This window comes from Lonchura striata, chromosome 27 (genome assembly GCF_050655825.1).
Source record: "Lonchura striata isolate lonStrDom1 chromosome 27, ASM5065582v1, whole genome shotgun sequence".
In the NCBI taxonomy this organism is placed as follows: Eukaryota; Metazoa; Chordata; class Aves; order Passeriformes; family Estrildidae; genus Lonchura; species Lonchura striata.
The window spans coordinates 226937-247457 of NC_140729.1; the positions used below are offsets into that span (position 1 = coordinate 226937).

The 20521-nt window shown below is 41.3% G+C and overlaps 1 protein-coding gene across 13 annotated transcripts in view; it reads left to right on the top strand.

Moving 5' to 3' along the window:
- The first annotated feature begins 511 nt into the window (after nucleotides 1-511).
- TANC2 (tetratricopeptide repeat, ankyrin repeat and coiled-coil containing 2) overlaps nucleotides 512-20521 on the top strand; it is a 154792-nt gene continuing 134782 nt past the window's right edge. For 9 of the 13 annotated variants that reach the window (XM_021538560.4, XM_077788385.2, XM_085561617.1 and 6 more), the window contains exon 1: nucleotides 1051-1189. The gene's annotated coding sequence lies outside the window, so the exon portion shown is untranslated. The other 4 variants (XM_021538561.4, XM_021538563.4, XM_085561614.1 and 1 more) reach the window with 4 other exon arrangements.

Consider the following 20521-nt stretch of genomic DNA (forward strand, 5'->3'; position numbering starts at 1 on the left):
TCATACAATGGTTTGGATTGGACGGGACCGTGAAGACCATCCAGTTTGAAGCCATTCCCCCTTGTCCTGTCACTCCAGGCCCTTGTAAATAGTCTCTCTCTCCATCTTTCTAGTAGGTTGCCTTCTGGTAGTGGAAGGGTCACCCTTGGTTTCTTCTCCAGGCTGGACTATCCCAATTCTCTCAGCCTTTCCTCAGACCAGAACTGCTCCACCCCTCTAATCATCTTGGTGCCTCCTCTGGACTCCCTCCAAGAAGTCCATGTCCTTCCTGGCACCCCAGGGCTGGAGGCAGCTCTGCAGGTGGGGTCTCACCTAAGCGGGGCAGAGGGGCCCTACACCTGCTGCCCACAGCGGGTGGGGAGGCAACCCAGGATACGATCGGCTTTTCGGGCTGCGAGCGCAGATGGCTTGGGCACGTTCCGTCGCTCAGCCACAGGCCAGAGCAGCCGCCGCCGCGTTCCCCTCTCCTCGGCGGATCCCGCCCCGCACCGGCCGCCGCCGCGGCCCTGCCCCCGCCCCGCCGAAGTTCCCGTCGCCCGCCGGGCGCGGGCGCTGCTCCCCCGCCGCCGGCCGGGGCGAGTACAGGCGGTCAGCGAGGCGCACCCCCCGCCGCCTTCCGCAGCCGCGCCAGGTACGGCCGGAGAGGAAGGCGTGGGGAGGAAAAGGAAAGGAAGGAGAGGCAATGCGCGCAGCGCGGAGGCGACAGCAACCGCCCCTAGCGCAGGCTGCGCTCTAGAGGACCGTGGCGCGCCTGTTTTGTATAACCGTGCCCTCGTCATGAATCCGCGCTGGGCCGCGCCCCTCCGTGCCCTCTTGCTGGGTGGTGGGTAGGGAGCCCCGGGAGCGCGCGCGCCCGTGCGGCGCTTCCCTTCCCCGCCCTCCGCGGGCTCCCGTGGGGCGGCGGCGAGCTCGGTGCGACCGAAGGAACCGGGGAAGGGAAGAGGAAAGGAGCAGGGGAGGAGCGGCGGCTCCCCGGGGAGGCCGCGGCGGGCACGGACGAGCGGGCGGAGGGGGCGCTGTAGCGGGCGGGCGGTGAAGGAGCCGCCGAGGAGGGGCGAGACCGGCCGCCCCCCGTCCCCTCCCATTCGGGCGCGCGCTCGCCGCGGCGGCGGCGGCGGCTCCCGGCGATGCGGTGAGAGGGAGGCGCAGCCGCGCTCTTCAAGGGGCCGCCGGGACTCTCCCGCGCCAGGTAAGGACCGGCAGAGCGCCGGGCGCGAGGGTGCGAGTGAACCCCCGCGGCCGCAGATGAGGGTGGGACACGAAGGGGACACACCGTGAGGGGGCAACGCCCGGCGTTGTGTCGGGGGAGGGGGGGGGGTGGGGGAAGAGATCGCGATCCCCGCCACGCCCCTCCCGCGGGCGGGGGACGGAGCCGAGGGGACCGCAACAACAGGGCTGGGGTGGGGGGGTTCCTCCTCACCATTCCCGGGCAGGGGAAGCTGGCGCCGTCGGTGCCTCGCTAATTCGACTGGGATGCGGCGGCGGGCGAGCGCCGGGAAAGGCGGGGTCGGCGCGAGCAGCGAGTTCTCCAAAATTCTATTTCTTCAATGAGAAATGTAATATTTTGTTTAAAAAGAGATCGGCTGCTTTGTTTTTAAAAAAAGCGTCGTGCAGGGGTAGGTGGTCGGTGTTTTTTCCACCCTGCGGAATGCCGATCCACCCCCTCGGGCCCGGCGGAGGCTGTAGGGGGCCGTTTTTCTCGCACCGTGTTTAGCGGGAGGTGCCGCAGGTACCGCACACGTGATGCGAACACACACCGCCCTCGCCCCCGCTGCTGCGGGCACCGGGAGGGTTAAATCCCCTCCCTCTGCGCCCTCGGAGGGGTGAGTAAGGCGTGTGGAGTCTAATGACACACACTGTATCTCTCCGTTACAGGCGTGGGTTGGTTGGTGGGGGCTACAATGCAAAAAAGCAATGCGAGATGATGAGGCAGACGGCGCTCAGATGGGTGTTATGGAAGAAAAAGGCAGATTCTCATCCCCGTTTGTGTTGGGAAGTTCCGGAGCTAGTGTCGGTGAGCTGATTTCGACAATGGTGGGCCACTGTGGGTTTTAGGCTTTTATAAAGGTGAAAATAGTGCAAGGAAAATTAAATAGCTGGAAAACTTAAATAAATTATGGAGGCTAATTGGCGCTGCTGGGGAGTGCAACATAGCTACGGTAGAGAAGCGAAGGCAAATCAATGTTGGATTGGGAGAAGAAGAAATACTGCAAGCGTGCTGTGGAGAGCAACAACATGGCCAGGAGACCCTTCCAGCAGCATTGCTCAGGCTGGAGCGTGGAATGATTCCTGCAAAATGCTAAAGGCTGGGTGTTTTTTACTTTCCTTATTTAATCTTCAGAATTTAAATTCCAAACCTGCGCCTGGGAACATCCATTCCTAAGGCATGAATTAAAAGGAAAAAGGAACTGGCGTAATAAGTACCTTTTGGTGAGAATGTTTTGAAGAGGATTTGCTGGCTACAGTCACATGAGGCTGTGCGGTGAGAGACACCTTAGATTATGGGCAGTTGGTGTGGAGGAATGTTTACCTAGGAAATGCATGATAGACCTGTGGTTGAATGAAGAAAATACAATATATTGACATTTGCCATAATCAACATCTCATTTACATCCAGACAAGCAAATGGCTTTGAGTGTTGTTTCTTGATGAGGTTAGGCAGATTTTAGAAAGCGTTGCTCAATCGGTATCCTGTTCTCTCACCTGCAGTGTTGTGGACCCTCTGTCATGGGCTGCGTTGAACTTTTGAGCAGCTGTTGTGTGAATGACAGCTATTTATTTTGTGGAGTTCATTTCTTGCTGGATCAACAAACTGAACTTCACCTGTGGAGCCTGAAAGTGGCAGGAGTAGGAAATAGAGTGGCTGGGTTTATCCTTTATGAGCTCTCTGAATGGTTGATGACAGTTGGGTACTTGTGTCTGAAATATTGCACAAGGCCTTAAAATGGCACCTTTTGGTGTACAGAAAGTGAATGGTTTGTGTTTAGTACTCCACAAATACTCATAGTCTTGCAGCCTTTGTTACGTCATTGGTTATAACCCTCACAGTCAGCTTGATCAGTAATTTCAGATTGTTTTGTCTTGTGCTTTGTTTCAAATGTGATATGTGCCCACCTCTAGGAATTCTTTCAGCATCCATAGGACATGTGGAGCTCTGTGGTGTCACAGGACATGGTGACATGCCAGTAAGGGCTTTGGGAGGTCACTGTGGTCATCAGTGGTAACAGAACAGGGCCCACTAGTTGTTTTTGACTCTATAGTTCAAATTTTCAACGAAGACATGGTCCTGTGTGAGCTACTGCAAAGAAAATTGGTGTCAGCCAACCCAGAATGGCGCCTTTATTTTAACTTGAAGGTGGAGCACATGCCTGTTGCACTCACTGGAGATAAATTTGTGTTTGGAGCTCACTGCACCTGCAAGTACTTGATCCAGTGAACTGGGTCATTTGTCTCTGGTTTACTTGCCAGCTGGATTTTATGAGCTTGGAAAAACCAAATCCTAGTTATGTTCCTTAGAATGGTTCCGGCCCCATTATTGTATGGGGCTAAAATGCAGTTGTTTGTTTTACATTAATTTAAAATGTAATTGCTTTAAATACAAACTCTGCATTATGTCGAGGAAATAGCTCTTGTTTTGTGGACTTGAATTGGAAAGGAAGAAGCTGGGAATTTAGAGCCCAGCCTTGGAGTTATCCCTTGTGAAGCTGTCCCATCCAAGGGTTCCTCAAGTTTCTACTTCAGCAGCATGTGATTAAAGGATATAGTTTAACAAGGATGCTGGACACATTGGAGAGGAATTTAGCATGAATTGCCTGTGGGATTCCGATGAGAGAGCAGAAGTTACTTTACTAGGTTGTGAATAAAAATGTTGTATGTTCTGGGTGCTGTGGTGGTGGGACTGTGGTGTTTCAGCTCCTCAGGAAGAGAAATCATTGAATAATCTGTTGAGTCCCCTGAGCAGTCTGGCTTTCTTCCTGGGTAGCATTTATTCCCTATCTTTCCAAAATTCATCAAATAACAGAATTTGTACTGTGGCGTGAGAAACACTATCTTGAAAAATACTCTGTAAGAAAACGTTAATTAGTAATAAAACATAAAAAGTACCATGTGCTTATTTGTCTTGTCTTTGGGTTTGTGCCATGTTGCATCCTTATTTGATTTTGAAGGAATCATTACTTATTCATGGCTTTTATAAAATTATGTAATTGTTGGGTTTCTATGTATTCTACATAAAGCAAACTTTGGTCAAAGTTTTGCTTCCTCAGTAATTTTTATAACACTTTGGGCAAAGGTTTTTCCTGCTCTGAGTGTAGGGCTTATTTACTAAAAATGTTGCTTTTTTTGAACTTAAAATTTTGGTAGCTTTTTTTTCCCTGCTTCCTCTCCCATCCATCCTGTTGCATTGTAAAGATGAGGATTATTTAGGTTTGCTGAAGAAGTAACCTGAGGTAGGAATCCTTAAGAGCCAATCTGACAGAGGCACATGCCGATACTTGAGGAACATACAGAATCCTGGTGAGTTCATGTTACTATTCCTATTCAGGCAGGTCTCTGCACGTCGCTGGGGCCCTGGTGCTGCTGAGGAGTGATGTTGTGTGAGCTAATGGCAGGGAAGTAATCTGGGAGAGTGGTGCTGTCTCTTGAACTGGCATCATTAATGAAGAGAGTGATGAATCATGCATGTTGACATTTCAGCTCTTACCAGTGTTTGTTATTTATTTGTCCTTTATGAAAAGAACATATTTGTGACCGAAAGAGCATCTTCCCTGAGCAGACTGGGAGCTCTGCAGGATGAGGGCAGGCTTGCTGTTAATTTTGCTGTTTGGCTGCAGAGGGATTTGTTGTGAGAGGTTTTTCAGACATGTAATTTCAGAATGTTGGAGCAACTTTGTTGCTCATTAGTTGTTCACTTGTACTTAATGAGAAAGAATCAAGTGGTATGTCCGGAGTGGAGGACCTGGGGTAGATGAATGATCCTTTCTTGCACCACAAGCAGTTCTATTCATGGTGCCCCATTTCTCAGAAGTTACTGAAAAGTCATCTGATGAGCATTTGTGACCTTACTGTGCCGATCAAAGTGGAGCGGGCTGAAAGCTGTGTTTGTTCCTCGCTGTGCTGCAAGCGTATGCAAATACCAGAAGTGTGTCTGCCATTATTCTGGCCTTCCCAGAGCTTGGAAGAATGGAGACAAGCCTTCTTTCTGCTCTTTCCTTGAGTTTTTATTTTGTAAATTTCTGACAATTTCTTTTAGAGTAGGTTGCATGTGAGACAGCAGAGGTCTGCTTGTCATTTGAAATTATTTGTCTTTACATCCAGATTTCCATATGTTCTGGTTTTCTGCCATTAGAATTAGCTGACTTGGTTTTCAGAGATCAGAATTGCACATTTCTAGTGTGTAATAATTGAAGCTCATATCACACCACTAATGAAATTCAGCTGACTGGCTGAACGGCATCTTTTACTCTCATCTGCAGGGAATATATTTAGGATTAAAATATAGAATAGCTTGACAGCTGAGGAAAAATTCCGAAATAACAATGCAGAGGCTAAATGCATCACTTTTCTCTGAGCTCCTCACTTTATTGGTGAGCATTCGGTTGTCTTTTTTTTACTTGCATCAACTGTAATTGCTAATTATGGTTGAATTATAGTGATCTCAAATTTAAGATATGTAATGATTTTATTAATGAAAGAAGTATTTTTGATAGGTGCATTGTTATTTGCAGTACAAATCACACTGAGTATTTGTTATTAATTAAAAAGTGTGAGAAACGAGATGATTAATAGGTAATTTATGATGGGAAGCTTCTTGTTTACTTACTTTCTAAGTATTTTAGGTATTTATTTGATTTTCCCCTTCATGTCTGTACTATTTTCATGGCAGGTACAATAATATTTGAGAGATTGCTGCTATTTTTCTGTATTCAGATTATTTAAGCAAAAAGCTTTTACCAAGCAATCATTAGGAAACACCTTTGCTGAAATTTATATTTTTTGTATGCCTTAATGAGTAAGGCTTGTATATGGGTGTAAGTGGTTTCCTCCTTTTTTGTGTTCTCTTCAGGTGTCTTTCTTAAAAATTTGTGTTTCCTTCATAGTTTGGATGAGAACCTTGATGAGCGCATATGAAACAGAGAAACTATCAGTGTGTATGAAAAATACCAAAATTAAGACAGAGTATAATATTTTTGGAATGGGAATTTGACTATTTGTAGTGTTGGTGGTTCAGAAAGCAGTTGTGCATTGCCTCTAAGAGGCTAAAAAGAATTAACTGATATTCTTGAAAGTGCCTCAATGTCTTTAACGTGGAAATAATTATGGTCTCTTCTGTTCCTACCAGTCATCTTGTTGGTAATCGGGACTTCCCTGGAGGTGAATTTTCTGTCCTTGAACTGTGGAGTGTGCTCATTGAGTTGGATCCTGTGGTCAGTGTTTGAACAGATGGCTTGAAAATTGGTTATAATATAAATACTGTATTGATGGGCTCTCTTGCCATGCTTAGCACTTCCAACGGGCTGCCTCTAGCTGAGTTTATGAAATACTATTTCCAGTGAAGTCAAGGAGAAAATACAAGGAAAACTGGGAGAAGACATTGGAGAGAAACAAATGTGAATTGATCCCTGGTCCTGTATCTGGAGGTATAAATGTTGGAGGATTTAGATTCTGTCTGCATTTGTTAGATGGAATATTGCTTATTGGCTTTATTATTTTAGAGAAGCAACACAAAAGAAAATAGGGCTTATCTTTTATTGCTCTTTGAAGAAGTTTTGCCTGGCCTATCCCATCATCCAGCTGGTGATCCCTGCTGAAAGCTGCTGGTTTCTCAGCTGTGCTGAACCAGATGTCTCGGTGTAAGGTAAAAAGAATAATCAATGTTTTACTACCTTTCTTCTGGTGTTCTTGCCCTGAAATTGTTCATTGATAGAGCTGGTCAAGTGGATTTAAGAGTCCTGTTTTGTCCCACCAGTCTGGCACAGGAGATTCTGGTGCAGCCTTTTTCCATCAATAAAAAGTGAGCTTCTGCTATTTTGACTTCTTAGGTTGGATCTCCTAAAGTTGGCATTTTTAATGAAGAAATATAAGAAAGTGAAGAAACAATGTGCAACCAGAGTGTGCTGAACAGCGAAGCATGCATATCCCCGTGGTCAGTCCTTTCATTTACATTTAGTAACAAATTACTTTCCCTTTTACCTTACCTTCCATTATCTTGTGTAGGATTACTCTCTGTCTAGAAATTATTTTTGATAGTCAGGTGCCCTTAATGTTCCAGATAGTGGTGTGAAGAGTCCTACTAACAAGAAGATAAAAGTACAAAGTACTTTTGCAGAAATGAGTTCCATGTTTTTAATGCTGAGAGGTGTCAGTGGGAAAGCCTGTATGTTCTGTAGCTCACCAGGACTGGGAGATGGCAGCATTTATTCATTTATTTGTTTAGGGTGCTTAGAATTTGAAATTGGTCAAAAAGGGTTGTCTTTTCAGGCCTAAGACCCCTGAGCTACTCCTGTTTCGCCAGCTCCTTCAGAGCAGGCACATTCCTGGTTCCCTGTCTTGGCTCTGCTTAGTGTCTGAGCAGAAGATCTGAGCGCAGAAGAGGTCAGTGACTGAGTAGATAATTGGAATGGGCTTGGTCAGGCTGTTCCTGCAAATGCTCTAGAGGAAAGTCTTCAGCAAAGGGCAGTTTAGCAGGCAAACAGATAAACAACTTTCTATCCTTCAGGGATTTTATGGAATAGAATATGGAAGGGTTCTGAGAGAGGGAAAACCAAAGTAAAATAGTAGGATGGATTTTTAGAAATCAGAGGTGCTTGCAGAAGAGAGACAAAAGGATGTGTGTGTAACTTTCATGAAAGTTATTGAACTGAACCTGTGAAGAGGTGCAAATGCAAATGGATAGTGGGATTTGAATGATCAAAATAAATGCTTGTATCTGCAGATTTTGCTGGTTTATCCCAGCTTGCAGGCTCTGGTGTTCTTCATGTGATTTAGCTTTAAGGATATTTGCAAAATGATCTGGGTTGTGGCAGGTATTCTGTGTGTGTAGCTGTGTGCTGCTTAATCTGTTACTTTCTGTAAAAGTTCAAGTCTAATGCTGATTATCTTTCCCAGCAGCTTTTGCAATTCCACATAATCTTAGTTTAATAGATAATTTATGTTTTATGGAGGGACAAACTCCCTATTTTCTTTCTTAATGGGTTTTTCTCCTCTTACGCAAATGATTTTCCTGTTTAATTTTCAGATTTGATTTGAAGACCCCAACTCAGTTTCTTGCTGCTTCACACAGTTGTTAGTATGAGATACTCAGCTTCACAGTTAAAACATCTGTGCTTGATTGAAATCTTTCTGAGCAGCTTTTCATTGGCACCAGTCTTTGATTAATACCTGCATGGGGGCCATGACATCCCTTGTTTTCTTGTATCTGGGATTGGGGATTTGGTGTAAACAGGCACCATGAAAGAAAGGACTATTTTTCTTTGGAGGCTGAAACTGTAATGGAGCTACAAGTGCCCACCCGCTTTCTCTTCAGACTGGTAATATCATCTCTGTCTTGATTTAGAGAAAATGAAGAAGCTCTAATGTTGACAGCAGGCAGTGCTGCTCCACCTCCTCAGCAGAGGTGGAAAGGACCATCTGGCACTATGTGGGTAGCAGTTATCCCAAAAAGTAATAACAGTGGGAGTTCTTGCCAGTTACAAGTTGTGATCACAGGCCAAATGGTGTCATTCTAAATCGGTGTACGTTTTCAAAGAGAAAGAGATGCAAGTATTTATTTTTGCCAACCTGAGAAGTATTTTCAGTCATGGGGGTCTCTGCTGGGGTTTTAGTTGCTGGCATTTGAGAGAAAGTGTGAGGGGAGTAAGTTAGATGAGTATGGCTGTGATGCCTGCTAGACCAGCTCCTAGGCACTAAAAAAAAAAGGTGTTTTTTTTTTTTTTGTTTTTGTTTTGTTTTGTTTTTTTTTTTGTTTTTTTTTTTTATTATGTAAGCCTCAAATTGATGAATCCATCAAGGAACTGATGGATTGAAGCTGAGGAATTTTTTTAAAGGCTATATAATGGAGTGGTCTGTTGATTTGATTTAGACTTTACCCAATGGGAACTGAAGATCTCAGTCTTTACCTTTGGCACTATTAACTAGTGTTGAACAAATTGCTGCTCTAAAATAAAAGAAGCTTTGTAATGAGGTGCAAAACTCTCTGTCTTGCTTTTAGAATAATTTCAGTGTGGTGGCCTGTAGTATTTTTGTCTGAAAAGTTGGATGTGGCATAATCAGAAGTGCTGTACAGTGGCTGTAGAGCTGGTTACCAGGTTGCTAAGTAACCTGGATGGAAGAATTGAGAGTGTACTGGTAAAACCTGTGGATGACATTGGCTTTCAAGATGCTGCGGGGATAGGAGGAAAGGATTAGATTCAAATGGGTCTTTAAAAATTGGAAGCTTAGAGTATAAGCAAGTTAATTTCTCAGTGTTTATTCTGAGTAAAAATGGTCAGCACTATAAATAGAAGAACAGGAGCAGCACAAAGCAGTGTAAAACATCTGAAATGAAAATTGAAAAATATAATTTGCATGTACAAAGAGCAAGGGAAATTTAGGGGGAGTTGTGAATTTGTGCCCTTTTTTAGACCTGGGTTCTTGTTGTAGACTTGCTCAGACTCTGTCAATACTGTGGATCAGTGTGGAGAAAAATTCTGCAATGACACAGACAGGCTTTCAAAGAGGGCTTTGGTCTTCATCAAATTTTCTGGGTAGATGTAGCTGCTTTCCTATCAGATGCAAATAAACATTCTTCATAAATGGAGGACATTATAAAAGTCAGATGCAAATAAATATTCTTCATAAATGAAGGCAAATGGAAAACCTTTCCGAGCTTGGATAAAACAATCTTTAAAGGAAGACTAAATCATGTAACATAAGCTTATTTAGCTGTTCATCATTATCTGGAAACTGAGCAACCATACAGACCTTCCAAGTGATGATGAGTCTGTCTTTATGTACCTTGTGCTCTGGGTTGGTTTTCCTCAATTTAAGAGTAATGTAATATGCAGAATAATCTTGTAGTATTAATGATTACCTGTTTAGCTGTGGATGCAGTAGAGCTGAGTGTGGATGTGGAGATTTATTTACCCTTCTCACATTCTGCCACCTGTGCTCTTGTGTCTGATGGACGTGAGTGCTGGCTGCAATGTGCAGTTCTGGAATTTGGGCAGCTTAAACATTTCCTGCCAACCATCGATACCATAAATCCCTAGATTTATATCTGCTGGCGCTTTGCTCATAGTCTATACACTTGTGCTGAACTTCTGTGCAAAGGCAATCCTGCCTGCTTACATTCAAGTGTCTTTCTGTATTGTATTAAGAGCTTATCCATATGCTTCAGGCTTGGAGCACAGGAAGTCTGCTGGCAGCAGGCCTGCTATTCCATATTCTGAGCTCAGGCTCTGTGAATAGTCAGGACAAAAAAAAAAAATCACCACCAACCATAAATCACGACAAGTTGTTGACTGACTGATTTCTAGATAAGTTTTTCAAGAAAATTTGAATAAATATTAATATTATGTGTAAGAAAGGATGTGGTGTGGCTGGTTGTGGTGTAAACTGCAGGATGTGATTAAAAATGAGATTGAGCAGTGTATAGGGGCTGATTTGGGGAAGAACAGTCTCCACTTGGGCCTCATTCACTGTGGGTTAGGAGCAAATGCAATGGCTCTTAACTGGTACAGGTTTCACTGCTATGTATGTATTTCCTTTTGACACTGAGTATGCTTGGTAGTTTATGATTTATCATTAGAAAGAGGTTCTTCTCTTGATTTTTATAAGGATTAATTAGGATCAAGAACTATTTTTTATATATTGCTCTATTTTGGAACTTTTAATGTACAATAGGTAGTGCTTTTTAAAAAAAGATTCAAACTTTTTTTGACCTCCCAGACTCTTCCAGAGAAAACAGTAATTTTGGTTCCACGTAAATTGTGTATAGTGACTTTTGAGTTCTCTATAAGAAATAAAACCCCAAATCTCCTTGAAACTGAGGCTGACCAAGCCATGGCTACAACAAAGCACTTGTTTCGTGACTGTCAAGGCTAGTTTTGTTTGTGAGATTTTCCAAACCTGGGCTGAACTTTTAAATGGTTTTGGTTTTCTGAGAATTTTCATGACACACCAGCAAATAGAATATCCAAAAACATATCCTGAATTTCATTAACAGCAACAACAAAAGGAATAAATTCTGGAGCCTTTTCGAACTCTCTGCAAGGGCAGAGTCTGGCTCTGTCACTTCAGTGTATAATAGACATGACTAGACCAAGCTCAGAAGAAGTTAAAAAATAAGCTCATAGTAATATACAGAATTTTATATATAAATTAATCTTTATGTTTTTTGGGGAGAAATAGCTTTTTGTTTGATACAGTCCATGCTTGTGTATGTTAGGGCAAGTAGTATCTTTTCAAATGTTCTGGAGGGTCTGTATAGAAAGGGAAGTTCCGTCTCAGCCTGGAATTATTTTGGACAACTGAAAGGAACTACAAAATTGTTGTGTAGGATGTCTGCTTGTATTTTAAAGATGCTCTGTAACACATAATTCACATCAAATATAACTAGAGAGAGCCCAGGAAAAAGCACTCTGTGTCCCTCTTGATAAATTCTGAGTTTCCATTCCTGTTGTCGAGTTGTTCTATCTGAAGTGGGACTTGATATGATTTTTAAAAAAAATATTAAACAGAAACTGTAAACTATTATTGAAAGTGTAAATACTTCATAAAATTGAATTTTATTATTTTCTTCCAAATAAACCACTTAAAACATTAGTCTCTTCACTTACGTGTTTAATGTGCCTAATTTGATGAAAAGATGCAATATTTATAGATGTTTGCCTTTTAGATAAAGGAAAGATGTCTCCAGATTTCATATTGTGTTACTTGTGTACCTCTGGGAATTCTAGAGTTTCCTTGAGGAGATGGATTTTATCTGTGTGCAGCTTGCTAGCAGTGTTCTGCTAAATAATATGTAGAAATACTGTAGGCAAAAATGTGAAGTAGCCTGGAAATTCTGTAAGAAAGCTCCAGAAAGAACTTGGTATTTTTTCAACTGTGTTTTGTTTGTTTTCCTCCATAAGTTGTTTTTACCCAGTATAGATATCAGATGGTGAGCTTTTGTACATTACTCATTAGAGGAACATCAGCTTGGTTTTCCTTCCTTTATTTGTGCTCTTCCTCGTCCCTCCCCCATCTCATCCTGTTGTTGTTTGGTCTTTGTGGTGTTGCTGAATTGGGGTAGCAGGGCTGGAATTGATCTCTGTCCCTCAGGTGCAGATTGAGTTGGGGTTGGCAGCAGAGCCTTGGGCAGGACCTGCTGCACAAATACCATTGATTTCCCTTCTGCTCATGTGTGCTCAGATCTTCTGAAACAAAACCATTTGTATGTAGTCTTCCACTTCCTCATGCTGAGGTGGTTTTTTTCATTCTGCTCGTTAGTAATGGGAAAGATTTAAGTAAATAATGATGCACAGAGAAGCTCTTCCCCATTTCCCTCATGCATCAACATGCAAACTTTTAAACCATTAAAAGCAGCCATGGGGAAGTGTTTCTACCTGGCCTCGAGAGAATTACATGTGTGTGACAATAAAGTGTACGAGAAATTATTCTTCCAAAGGGCACCAGTCTGTGCTGGTGTGTAAGACTGAGAGGCCTTGAGTGGTGTGTCTGCTACTTGCAGTGTCACCTTCAAAACACCCTTGGGCTGAAGTCTACTTGTCCTTCATCTTGTGAGCTCTCCCAAAAACATGTCAGGTTGTCATCCCTATTCTCCTAGAGTCTATTTTCTGGGAACTCAGGCTTCTGCTCTGTGCCTTTCAGTAGGCTGAAAGGAAATCTTTTCTAGGATGGCAATCCCTGTATTTTCCCAGCATTCCTGGATAACCTTTCCCTCCTGAGTTGTCCTGCTCGTCAGGATGACCCAGGAGCTGCCTGTGTGTGTGACAGTAATGTTATTTTCTTCTGCCTTGCTGTGAGTTGCTCCTGCAGGTGCAGATCTGTCAATACCAGGGCTTACATTTCTGACTATTGTCTTGTGCATCCTGAGGGTGAAGGAAGATGAGCAAATAAATTATTGGAGAACTCGGGTAGTGAAGATGACCTTGAGGGATAGAGCAGCAACAAGATGTTTCTGAATTTGTAAATGTGTTTCCTGAATAGATAATTGCATGTAAATAAATATGTGGATAGGCTGGTAGGAAGAGTAACTGAAAAGTTGTGAACTTAGTAATAATGTATTTTGAGAAGCTTGTTATGAAAAAGGCTCCCAATCTCCTAATGGAGCATTTAGAGAGACCAAAAGCTCATCTGAAGATTAAGACTGACTTGGTTGAGTGATTTAGAAGTCAGACAGGATTTTGACACAGTTATACCTGTGCTACAAATGCCAGTCAACATCCTTCAGAATAGAATGGATCACTGCACTCAGGGTGACTCTCTATCAACGATGGATGAGTGTGCAGCTATTTTTTCTCCTTGAAGGCACATATATTGCCCTTTCATGGCACCTTGCATCAAAGGTTTTAAAAATTATTATTATTTTCAAATAAGTGTGAGGAAAGGAATTTTAAATTTTATTTAATACACTTTTCACAAGAATTTGTTTGCATTATATATGTGGAGCAGTGGTTAAGGGTGTGGATACTGCTGAGACTGAGCTGTAAGTAATGTAGTTGTGTATTTGTTTCTGATGGAAACTGCCTGGTGTTACAGATGCATTTATCTTATCTGCAGGGCAGACAGGCTTGAGACTGAATTGGAATGCGAATCAGCATTATTTTTCTATACACCCTCATAGTAAAGGTTACAGGCCACCTTTTGCTCTAAGCAGCATCTTCTCAGTGGATATTTAGTGGATTTTCACATCTTTAATTATTAGCTGAGTATTGGAAGCTGGTAAATCTTTATGACTTTTTTTCCCTGAAGTTCTTCTGAATTTACCATGTTGTTTATGTGTATTTGTAATAAGGTCTTTGGGACTTGGTGTCTTGTTGACTACAACCTTTAATAGAGAATTTTATATGGTTTCCCTTTTTCTAACAATTTGATATAGTCCTTAAAAATTTTCTATGTGTATGTATTTATAACGATAATTTATATTCTGCAGTAGTCTGGAAAAATGTAGCAAGAGTACATTTAGCAAGGATTAAGAAGCATTTCTTAGACTCTGGCAGTGGGGAATGGGTTAAATTACTCTTCAGTATTAGGCATTAATCTGTCTAATTGCCTGAGTTTTCTACAGATGTTTCAGAGCAAGCTAATAAAATGTGCCCTGACACAAATGATTTTATACAAACAAATATAATTGAGAATTAAAGAAAAGGGGTGTTGTTAATAATATTGAAATTCATTACTTGTCTTCCTCTTTTAGTTACTTTGGGGGTATAGTTAAGTTTGCTTACATAGATTCAACTAAGCATTCCACTTTACCCCCAGTATAGTGTGGGTACTCAAAGCTGGTGGTGTTTGTAGCAGAAACAGCCTGTGAAGAAATTCTTTCCTGAACATGGTGACAGATATTTTTAATTAACTGTTGCAGTAGTCATATTATAGTAATTTTGTAGCAGTAATAACTTCCTAGAAGGATTTCAAGTTCGGAATCTAATTCTCTACTGTCAAATTACCTAGAACTAACACTGAATCTGTATTATATTTCACATATTGATACATGATTCAAACTGTGTTGGAAAGGGGGAAGCCTCTTTATTCTGGTACAAGTGGAAGAATCCTTGTTTTTCTCAATAGAGCAGCATAGGGACTACAACGAAACCGCACTGTTTGTGCCTGTGTGTATGCTGTATTAAAAGTAATTATTATGCGCAAAGTCGCCCATGAGCAGAGTAACCTTTTAACAGGAGAGACCTTAGCTTGACACGGAAGGAGGAATTTTAGGTTCACTGTTGACTCAGTTGAGATTTTCTTATTTTGGTTTCTTTTTGTGGTCATTGTTGCTCTGTGAATCTCTCCTGCAATGGGCTGCAGGAGCAGCAGAGGAAATGGACTACCTATACCCGGGAAACCAAAGGCAAATACATTCTATCTGCTCTGCAGAATGAGCTTGCTGGGAGAAGGAAGATTTTTGGTTTTTTTCTGCAGGCTTATTTACTTTAATCTTGATTGCCTGGGCTTTATAGAGGACAGAAATGATTTCTTAGTCATGAGCTTTCCTATGTTTTCCCTCAGTATTTTAATAGTTTAACCTTGAAGGAAATTTTAAGATCTATATCAATTGTTACGTCTTAGCAGCTCAGTGGTTTGGTTAATGGAAATAAACTTGTAAATAAAGTAAACCAATATATTTTCCTAAGAGTCACTTTCATTCCTTTTCAGTTGTTTTGTAGAAGATATTTTAGAGCTGAGGAAGACTTGAAATAGGACATGGCTTAGATAGAAAAGGAATGATAGAGTACAGAGGAAGTGTGTAGCAGAGAAGGAGATGTGTTTTAAAACCAGTTGTTGGAAAAGAGTGAATGAAGCACGGATTTCAAGTGGAATATATGTATGTACATGGTATGTACCATGCCTGTCTCTCAGCATGATGCCCTTTAAATCCTTGCGGGGAAGTGAGGTCATGCCGCTTTTCTTTTGTTCTTTAGTATCCCTGTTCATCCTCTTGCCTTGGCTCAGTTCCTGGGAGGTGTTACTGAGCTGGGGAGTTGCTTCGATCATGTATTAAGGAGGGATTTATTCATGGGTCTTGTGATCTTTATAAAGGTTGACAAGTTAAATGACTGTATCACACAGCTGGGCAGTAGGGATTGTGAATATTGCTTTAATAGCAAGAGCCCAAAAGCCGAGAGCAGAGATTTTCCTCCTTTGCTTTCCTTGTGCATGTTTATAGAGCATAAAAGCTCTCTGGTAGCTGTGAAAATATGCCTTTTTTTTGGATTTAGAAACCACTATCCTGAAGTGGTTTCTGCAGTATCGTTTGCATAATTTATCTTCAAAAGCAATAAACTTCAGAAAATGTGCTATCCATACTCAATTTAGATGTAGGATAATCCGATCTAGCTACAAGATTCTGAACATTTATCTATTTTTCATGTTTCAGACTCATTCTTGCTAAAGAAAAAAGCCTTTTTGATATGGGTGGTGATACAGCCAGGCAATCGCTGTATTTGCTGTAATGCATCTTTATGTCAGAAATGTTTTTCTGCAGAACTTCCCTGAGGAAGTTTTAGACCATTGTTTCTTAATAGACATTGTTTCAGAGTATAATAAAGGTGAATCAGGCATTTTAGCTATGTTAGCTACAGCAAAGGAGACAATGGACTGCTGTTTAAGTGTGAGACCAGTGAATTGGGAATGTAACCAAAAGGGTTACTTCAGACAGTGTGTTTAAACTATGAGTTATAAATGAAGCCATTGTATGAGTACATTTGAAATTACAGCACATAGCAGACTTCAAAAGAATTCAGTGTTCTATCCATGAGCTCCACTCCACACTGTCCTCCTCAACTAACAACAATCAGGAGTTTATGGTTTCATCCCACAACCAGCAGCAAAAATGGAGATATACAGAGTTACAGTTCTGGCAAAACCAACTGTGGTTCCTCAGTCTGATGCAAGTGAGGACTGAAAGCCCAGTGAGATTTATTTTTAACAGGAGAAAGGAGCTGACCATAAAGCAAGCTCTTAGGGATCCACAAAGGGAATTAAAGTACAAAGTCCACAAAGCTTTGAGGAGATAAACGGTAGCAGACAGGACACATTCATAGTGAGAGAGCCAGAGTAAGCTAAGTACTTCCCAAATCCAAGACTGACTTACTTTCAATGTGATTCCTGAAAACTACATTACCACGGCTTAAGAAGTGGGCTTTGAATACCAAGTACCCTCTTATCTTATCCCGGTTGTAAACCAAAACATTTTACTGGCGTCAGGATCCTTGCCTGTGGCTCACAAGTGCCTTAGTCACTTCAGCTGGCTGGTACCAGGAGCATTGGACAAACTGGAGATGCAATTTGCTTTGCCCTACCCCTCCTGCCTGCTTTACTGCACAGTCCTTTCCCTGCTTTCACAGAGAGCCACGTGAGCATGGGTGGTGGTGATGCTGCAGTTCCAGTGCTTTTCTGAGTCCCTCCACCACCAGAATGCTTGGGGACACTGTTCTCTTTCATTCTGGGAAAGGAAATGCTCTGTGCTTGACTCGTGGATAAAGTCAGGGAGTATCAGGAAGTTTGTATCAAAGTCAATGCTAACACAGCAGAGCTGAATACTGCAGTGTTTTAAAATGGTATCTTATAGTCTGTCCTATGGAGGTAATCTAATGCCTTCTAGAGAGAGAAGGAGAGGGAATGTATTTTCCCGTACATTTGGAATGCAAATGTAGGCATGTATAATCATCAATAACTTATGTCATGATTCACCGAGGCAAATCCCAAATCCATTTCTTGGCATTGAAAAGCATGCACAACCAAGAAAAACAAGAAGAAACAACAAAAATAACTGGCTTGCTTTCCTTTTGGAGCCTACAGTATTGGAATACTTGAAATGAAGACCAGTCAAGAAATAATTAAGACTCACTCACTTGTTCTTTTTCTAAAGCCATTGAGCAGATTTGCTGGTAAGAGTAGCATGACCCAAGACTTAGATGTACTTATTGCTCCTTTCTGTTGTGTCGCCACCACTAACTCCTACATTATTCTAACAGTCTCTATCTGTCAGTTATCAAACATAAAATGGAAATTAAAGTGTGAAAATATGAGAGAGATGAGGGCTGGGGACCACAAGGTACTGTAAAATAGTAACAGCTCCTGCCTGCAGGTTGCTGGGGAAAAGATGGTAAATTTTGACAAATACGATTAAGATGTTGAAAAATGCGATCCTTCATGAATAGGTTTGAACTGTTTGTGAGCAGAAAATAAAATGGGATCTCCTTATGACTGCAATATAAAAGCAGGAGTCTGAGTTGTGAAGAGCAGAATGTGGATGTCATCTAGTTTTAATGCACAGGGTGTTTAAGCAAAAAAAATCTTAACTTAAAGCATGGTCAGTTTTCTGATTTTTTTTCATTATTCTATTGAGGTCTGGATTCTTTCCCATAGTTATTTAGAGTGATGATCATGAAGAAACTGTTGCCAACTTAAAATATGGTAGAGTGGATGCTTGTTTAATACTGTTGAAAATCTGCCAAGAGGTATCTAATTCTGGACTGGAGTGTTATCTTGTATGGTTTTATTTGTGGAATTCTTGATTTATCAATGGTCTACTTTCCTGTGTAATGAACTCTGTAAGTGCAGTCATTATGTATGGTAACATATGATTCAAATCCTACTTTTAATTAGAGAATTTGAGGTTAAGAAGACAAACTCTTTGTCAAGATGGAAACACGAGGCTTTTTTTCCGGATTAGTCCCCAGTAAAATTAGGTTAGTCATAGTTAACATGACAATAATTTAAAGAATGCTTTAATTTTCCTGATTTTTGGTTTGTTACGTGACAGACATCATTAAAACACATGTTTTGCTTAAAAATGAATGTATTCAAGTTAGAACTGGAATCAAGATTATTTTTAGTCAGCATGTATTTTATTTCCAACATGTATATATGTGCAAAGAATTTAAACTGTGATTTGATGTGATTTTAGAATGCCATCCAGGCTTACTCAGTTTATGCCAGCTGGTGCATCTGACAGCCAAAACTAGAAAAATAACTGCATTTAAAGATTGAAATCCCTATTCATGAGACCATTTTAGAGCCTTTACTTTCCAGCAGGACTGGTTGAGCAGCATGTTCTGATCATTGGGGTAGTTTTGGTTTTCAAAGACAGATGGTCATTGTGTTTAATGTCTGTGTATTAATGTTCTGTTGATAAAAGTATGAATAAGTTGCTAATTTCTCTGGGAAAATATAATTATACTGTTGAGATCAGGATACATGTGACCTGTGTTATGTTTGGTGCAGAGACTTCAGATTCAATTAGCTTTTCAAAATTGCTGTGTATTTTACCTGCTTGCTTGGATCGAGGGGAAAAAAGGTTCTTTTTTTTACTCTGGGATGAATAGAAATTTAGTCTTATTTCAGCCTGTTATTTGGATGTTTCTCAGTACTAATGTTCAATATTTTCAAATATAGGATGGGTGGTATTCAGCTCAAGATATCTCAAGACATTTCTCAAACTTGTTGCTGTGAAATCAAACATTCTGGTGTGATTTCAGACTATGTAGTCAAGTCTCCATGGATGGCAGCTTTTCTGGCTTCTGCTTTGAATCTTAAAGCTTTAATTTTTTTTTCTTCATGGATTTTAGCCAGACAGGAAAATATTGCAGCTATAATGTGTGTTACTGTACCTGAAAGTATTCATTTCTTATATCGGCAGTTTTCTCTATTAAGAGTGACAAGAAGGTGCTTAATTCTGACAGCTGAAAGTGTTGACAATATTGGGATTTCTTTTTCATAAACCATTCTTGCCTGTTTCATTAATTCCTACCTTAGGTAGGAGCCCTTCTCTTGGGCAGTCACTCAGCTGGCTTTGATTTTATGGTTTTTTTGGGTGCATTCATTCACTAGGTTATTAAAAAACAGAGTTAATTTGCATGTCATATACTTAAGGGTTTAACAGAATATAAAAAAAGATCCTTTTAAGAAATATTTCAGTGTGGATGTGAAGGATGTTAGAGGGGTGGCGAATGTGCATGCATCTTTTTGCCAATTTACACTTGAGTTGTTTTTAACACTGTCTTCTGCAGAAGAAGTCAATGGTTATTAACTAACAGAGGTATATAAGCAAGAAATTATTTGGGTCTGCGGGATGACTAGTTTGTGTCTGAGTTACTTAACTACCTCCTCTCCTGAATGTGTAGTTTTTAAGTGTTTGCTTACTTGGCTTTGTGACATTATTACCAACTTGTACTTTTTAAGATCATTTCTTTGTTCTCTTAGTCTGGAAATCACATAATACTCTCTTCATTCTCAACTGTCTGAGCAGCTCTGTCCATGATGGCTTCAGTCAGAAATTGTCTGAAGCAGTGAAAAGGTCCCAAACACAGAGAATTATCAAAAACTGTTTAAATTGGACAATTTCTGTTATAGTGAAGGAGGTGAATGAAGTGACGGATGCACTAGAACAGTAAACATGCTATAAGAAATGTATATTTGAACTGATTCTGTTCTGGGCTGAAGATTGTACAGAAGAAAAGGAATCAGCAGTCGGTTGCAAAGTCAGTGGGCAAAGGGTATTTTCCTGCTACTCTGTGTCACAGGAGAGCTTTGTGACACTCTCAGTAGGTTTTCTTTATGTTGTTCCTGATGTAAATTACCTGACCCTGTTGGCAAAAAGCATTCGTATATTATTGTCTTTATGGTGGAACTCAAGAATATTCCTAATCCATGGTCATGTTTTACATTTGCAAACCTGGATGGCAGTTTGGAGTTGATAGCTGGCAATTCCTAGGTGGATTTTATGGGCAAAGGATCCCATTTTGCAGCAATTGGCTTCATGGGCAGAGGCAGAAGGAGCCTGAAGACTGCAGTAGTTCAGCAGTTGGCAGGACAG